This window comes from Periophthalmus magnuspinnatus, chromosome 22 (assembly GCF_009829125.3).
Source record: "Periophthalmus magnuspinnatus isolate fPerMag1 chromosome 22, fPerMag1.2.pri, whole genome shotgun sequence".
Taxonomy (NCBI): domain Eukaryota; kingdom Metazoa; phylum Chordata; class Actinopteri; order Gobiiformes; family Gobiidae; genus Periophthalmus; species Periophthalmus magnuspinnatus.
In genome coordinates this window covers 10105167-10112123 of record NC_047147.1, presented here as the reverse complement: position 1 = coordinate 10112123, position 6957 = coordinate 10105167, and positions in this window count along the sequence as shown.

The following is a 6957-nucleotide window of genomic DNA, read 5'->3' as shown; positions in this document are numbered from 1 at the left end:
CTGAGAATTCTGAAAAATGGCCCAGAGATGTCGTGAAAATTTGACAATTTCCATGCAGGGACCAAGGTTTTCTCTTTTTCCTCAGCTCATTTTGTGGATGTGAGTGGTTTGATGAAACAAATACTTTAATACTTCATATCCAAGTGGAATACAGTACAGTTTGGTATTAGTGTTTTCACCCAACCTCTACGCCCAACTTTAAAATCAATAGTAGTGTACTTTATTGTAATCAATGACTTGAATGAATGCAAACATGAAATTCTCACTCCTCTTGTACTAAAAAGTAAAATACTGACTTTAAATGAATGCATAATGTCATGTTTTCATGTTCAAATATTGGTAACACTTCATAATTAAGGAGCCCATATTACACTATTTTCTGATGTATAATAGGTAAAAGTTATAGTGTTGTTGCCTCTTCCAAAACATACCCAGTGTTGTGATTTGTTTTCATGCACATATTTAAGCTATGTTCTTCTCTCAAACAAAAAAACACTCTGTTCCACCTTGTGATGTCATGTGGTAATACAGGAAGTGCTCCACTGTGTTTTTAAACTCCATACACCTTCACTAGAATCATTTGGATAGTTTCAACCCTAGGATTGCCAATCTCTACCAAACAAAAGGTAGAAGGTAGCTGTTTACTTGAAAACTATACCGCTTCATCACATAAGGTGGAACAGAGCATTTTGAGCTTTGGAGATGTAGACAGACTAATAATAAAAGGTTACTTAAACATGTGTGAATGAAACAAAACACAACTCCACATGTTTTTGATGAGGTAACATTATAACATAGATTAAAGCTCACAAAAGTCATTTTGTGTAATCTAGGACCTTTAAGGAATAGTTATTATAAAGTGTAACCCAAATACAAGCTACGTTTTAATAGATCCATTGCTCATAAAAATAATTGAATGGAAACTATGACAAATGTATGTGTTCATTTAAAGTAAACATTTCAGGGTTTTTAAGTGTCTGTGACCCCAATGATTAAAACGTATTAACACCAATGATGCCTTTATACGTATTTTTCGGGAGGTGCGGTGGGGGTGCGGTGGGGGTTTGTTCATGGCAGTGGTGTTGTCACATTACATGTACCTGTGTGAGTGTGCCTCCTGTCATCCTGCCTGACAGCTCTATCAGTGTCCACAGCCAATCACAGCGACAGGACCAACAGACAGGGACGCAATCCAGAGTGACAGGTGCTCAGGTACCAGAGAGATATTTAGAGGGAGGGGGAAGGGGTATGGACAAAATACATAACATAATACAGGACTACAAGATTCAAATGCTGTAGTTTCTTATTATACAGTAGGATTAGCTTAATACGCAGAAAAAGGTAAATTTAGCAATACCATATTTTCCTGACAAATGAAAAATAAAAATGCAGGAAAAAAACGAAAATAATAATAACTTCATTTGGCCATTTGGTCATTCAGGCTGAGAATGTGATGTTCTCCCCAAACTACAAAATAGTCTGTTTAATAAAATTGCTATCACTGTAATGTGACCACCACAAACATATTCTGAAATGCATGTGATTCTTGTATTAGTTTATCAATTCCTATTTCAATTTTCTTTCCAATTTTCATTCTACGTGGTGTGTTTAAAATGTGCGCTCTAGAAGTAAATCTAATCTGATCACAAATCTTGTCTGCAAAATCACAATTATTATTATATTTCTTCCAAAAAATCCAAAAAACAAGATACAAGATAGTTGTGACAGTAAATGGGGAAACTCCATGAGATCTTTACTTGAATATCTGAAAATTGTTGATATGCTTTACACAGATTTTCAGATCAGTTGTACATCTCGAACATTTGCTATATCCAGATTTCGGATTGTAATTGTAATGCCTTGGTCTGTACTCTCTCTCTCTCTTGTTCTGAAAACGTTCTGATTATTAAACACTCTTTTAACACCTCCATTGAAACTGTGAATCTGCTGTGCTAATTTGAGCATAATTTCAGGCAAATTTAGTCTCATCAGTTTCCACAATCAAACGCACTGAACTGGGGCCAGCACGTTTCCCTAATGCGCCTGAACTAAGAACTGTGTTGCACAAAGCTAGACCTGAGGGGCGTTCTTAGCTAACCCATGAAGGCTTTAAGTCGTGAGCAGGCCCAAAGGGAATCGCACCCACATCTTTTTTGCTTCCCCAGAATCGGTTTTATCTTGTTTTGAGCTGCACAAAAAGAGGAGTGCAAAATGAGGAAGAGACAACATGCTCTGGAGTTAATATTCTTGTGATCAGCTTAGCAACGCTCGGCTGGATCCTCATGTTCTGGGAGTAATTAATCATGGTTTATATAGATTGAGGGTTTTTTTTCTCAGAAAGCACATGTGATACAATTTAGAAAACATTCTTAAAGGGCCCACATTGCGCTATTTTCTGATCTGTTATAATATTGTTTCCTCATCAAAGACATACCTGGAGTTGTGTTTTGTTTCATTCACACATGTTTAACACACAAACCCTGCTTATGAAGGCTGAGTTCTTCTCTCAAACAAAAAACACGCTGTTCCACCTTGTGCGGTCATGTGGTTAATACGGGAAGTGCTCCACTGTGTTTTTAAACTCCATACACCTTCACTACTATCATTTGCATAATTTCAGTCCTGGAATTGCGAATCTCTACTGAAGTAAAGGTAAAAGGGAGCTGTTAACTTTAAAACTAGCACTACATGACATCACAAGGTGGAATAGAGCATTTTGAGCTTTGGAGATGTAGACAGACTAATAATAATAATGAGTGAATGAAACAAAACACAACTCTGGGTATCTTTTTCAGAAGATAACAGCATTCTAACATGAACATGAGTCAATTTTGTGTAATATAGGATCCTTGAACTATATACTGCAGTGGTGTGCTCTCCTACTGTACCTTCAAAACGCATTACTATACTATTATAATAATCTACAAAACATCAATTACTACGACTAAAACTCTTCTGTCCTAAAGCGTTAATAATGCCAGGACTGCACTTTTAATGAATCCAATTGTTGGCAGTTCAGTTCCACCTCCAAACACATACTGTTTTTGTGTCCATGTGTATGACCCTTACCAACCCTAATTATTTGAATGTGGTGTAGGAGTTATCAGATTGGTGGAGATTGGGAGAGAATTTGCTCCTCTCTTTGGTCATTTTACTCCAGGGCAGCTGGGGCTACAGAATTAGCCTGTAACCACTAAACATGAGGAGTGAATGAATAATACATACAATTGGAAAGCAAGATTAATGTATTGTTATTTATTTAGTACAAAACATTTTCCATCAGTGCTACACTTGGCTGTTATTCTGTGATCAGATACATTAGATTTAAAGCAGTGGTGAACACAATTGTACAGTAACACAGTATCGCCACACATGAGCGCTCAGTGACATCTCCATCACATCACAGACTCACCCAGGCACACACTACTGCCTCCTCTTGCTGTAAACTTTTGACCCCTGCGTGACCTTTGCCCCAAAGGGTCACACCACTGAAGCACTACGGGTAAGAAATACATAACAGGGAGCAAACACCGGGGTTGTTTCAGCAGATGGGTTAAGAGCAAAGGTCGAATGGGAGGAGGGATGGGTGATGGCTGAGGGAGTGGGAGGAGGTGGGGGAAGGCTCGTGCAAAGTGACACAAACCCCCTTTGGCAGCCTAATTAAATTTTCCACTTTTCCACACTCACATTAGGCCCGCATCCAGCCAGAAGGAACGGACCCGGGGAAGGAGATCAAATACTACTTGTACCACAGTTCATTCTACAAATAATGCCATTTCACCTGCATCAGTAAAATTAACTACTGAAATTATATATATATATATATATATATATATATATATATATATATATATATATATATATATATATATATATATATATATATATATATAAATAATTAGTTGTTTGTTTTTTATTTGATGATATGATATGATAAAATTCCATCCTTTATTTCTTTTGTTTACTGATTTTATCTTACTTTTCATTTAGTCTGATTCTAATTAAATATTTTGGTGACATTGACCTAAAGCTTGAATAGTGAGGATAGCACTGAATACTTCCTGCTTGCTGATTTGTTTTCTTCATTTTAGTATCACAGTTGACATGGGAACCTTTAAAAATGTGACGACACAACTGGGGGATCAAAGATGCAGATAAACAGTTTGTTACAAACAAGAAAATGCAAGTGCAGGTGGTTGGAGCTGGTCGTAGGAAGCTGGGTCGGAGGCAGAGGTGTAGGGTGGGTCCAAAAAACAGGATCTGGCAAAAAACAAGAAAAAACAAACTAAGTACTACAGACTGAGCCAAGCAGAACTATACCACGGAGGCTACACTGACGATCTTGCCTCTTGTGTAGCCATCAGCAGCCCCTTTGTTGTGGGCTTGATTGCTGATCAGCTGTAGGTGTGTAGTGGGTGGTGCCAGAAACTCCACCCAGTTCCAGGCACAGACACAGAAGGGAGGGTAGAGGACAGCACAGAAAACTCAGAAAAAACCCGAATCCTGACAAAATGTAAATTTTCTCTGAATAATTACTATGTTCAGTCCACTTTCTGCTCAAACTGCTTGAAAAGAAACCACTTGAAATCAAATCAAAAACAGATAAGTGGCATTTGAAAAAGTCATTGAAGTTTTCTCTAAGCCAAATGTATTTTTCTGTTATGAAAATATAATTCCATCCCTTCTTGATAAAAATCCACTAAACATTATTGCCATTACTAATATCTCTATAAGATGGAAACAAAAAGAAAAAGAAAACCATTTTAAAATGGTGAAATCTGTTTGTGCTATTGAACTCTTTATATGTTTATTATATGGTGTAGCGTATAGAGAATAGAGGCACGTCTTACAAAATAGCTTTCCCAAAACTGTCTACAGACCAGAGACCTGACTGGTTACTGTAAAAATCATGAATCACCTATTGCATTATAACAAACATTCTGTATCAAAAAGACACTTTGACCACTTCCTGGTAAGAGTTTGCTGGCGTAAGTTGTATTGCTTAGTATTTCCAGACCTCAAGAAAATCTATTCGTCAGCTTAACTTTCATCATCATCCAAGCCAGTAACCCACCACCTCCACACAGGCGTGCTCTCTACTCATTTTAACTCAGGACCAGCTGCTGAAGTGAGGTGTTGTTTTCCAGTTCAGGTCAAACAACAAAAGGACAGCATTCTTCCATTAACTGCATTCCACAGCCTCCCCTTCAGACCTGCATACTCATAAATTACCCCAGCAGCCACGTTGACAGGGACAAACGTGGTCATTGTGTTCAGCTATGAGAGGCATCGCTCAAAAACAACATGTACAATAATCACGTCGAGATTTTTCCTCTTCCCCCAGTGAATTTGAAGTTGTGGAAGGAAGGGTTTTGTTTGCTTGTTGGCACAGGTGTCTAGAGCTGACCATTGCGTGTCTGATCAGAAGTCCCTCTATACCTCTCCGGTTTTTGGGGTTGTTTTTTTGTTCACTTCCTCCACCCCTCTCTCTAACACATCCCCTGTTTCTTTCTCTCCTCTGCGTTCCACTCTTTGTCTTGAGATGTATGAGTGGTGGCTGTGACGCACTTCCTTCCATTGTAGAAGGAACTAATGGCTAAGTGCTGCAGCGGTTACTGTCAGCTGAAATTGGTTTACAGTACGTTACTGTTGTGGTCCCAGATATTTCTCATGTTTTACCCCCAGGAATTTTTGTCACCTTAATCATAGGCGATTCTTCATAAACTGGTGCTTTAATAGCCTACTGGAATGCCATGTTTGTTTTTACGTACTGCATGTACTGAAGTAGTTAATGAGGTAGTTAGGTAGTGAGGTAGTTAAAATCAAAACTCTTTCTGATTAAAAATACATATTGTTAGAGGTAATATTTTCTTAGATTCTTAACATAACATAAATATTATAACACTTATAATGACTAGATCTTAATTACTTATAATAAATCAAGAAAAACATAATTGATAAAGAGCACGTTTTGACTATTAAAGAACAGTGATGGAACATAAGGAAGTAAAAGTAATAAAGTACTCTTCTTAAGTATAAATTTTAAGTATCTGTACTTTACTTAAATGCATTTTGTGTATACTTTGGAAACTTTTTTATTTTTCACTACATTTGAGAAAAGGTATCTGTACTCTCTACTTAACTACATTTTTGAACAGAACTGAAAAGTAAAAGTATTTTATTATTATTACTATTATCTTATTGTGTGAGACCTGCTGGTAAGGCTGAAGGGTTTGTTTTTACTACATTTGTATTTTTAGCAAACGAAAATATACAAATAAAAACAGCAAGAAAAAAAAATCAAAATCGATGCATCTGAAGCTCTATTATAATATGATGCCAAAACGTGTGCAAAATACTTTTACTTTTTACTCTTTAAGTACATTTTTCAACTGGTACTTTAATACTTTTACTTAAGTAGATTTTTTCATGTGATAATTTTCATTTTACTGTACGTTTACTTAAGTAACATCATTGTTTCACCACTGATTAGGGATGATTCAGGCTTAGTAATTATAACCCTAACTTCTAAATCTAACCCCTTAATTAAGTAGTTACTAAGCCTCAATCATTCTTGCTACAATTTGCTCAGCTATTGTTAAGATAAATGAAAATTATTTGAACACATATTTTGAAACAACAATTAGCCCAACTGTGACTATTTAACTGCTCTCCCTTTTTGATGCTTGTCCTTCATAATCATTATAATTCAATATGGAAAAAAAATGTCTTGAACTATTTTCTATAAAAATAAATCCCTGCTGCAAAGTGTAGTCCCTGTACCACATGTTGAGACACACTGCATCTATCCACAGTACACAATGAGCACAACAATCGTAAATGATAAATTACAGATTAAAACATGTTCTCTATAATCTTTGTGTCAGCTCTGTGAAGGACCTGTGACACTGGAAAAAACTGTGTCTTTTGTTGGATGAGGTCAGCTGGTTTGTTTCC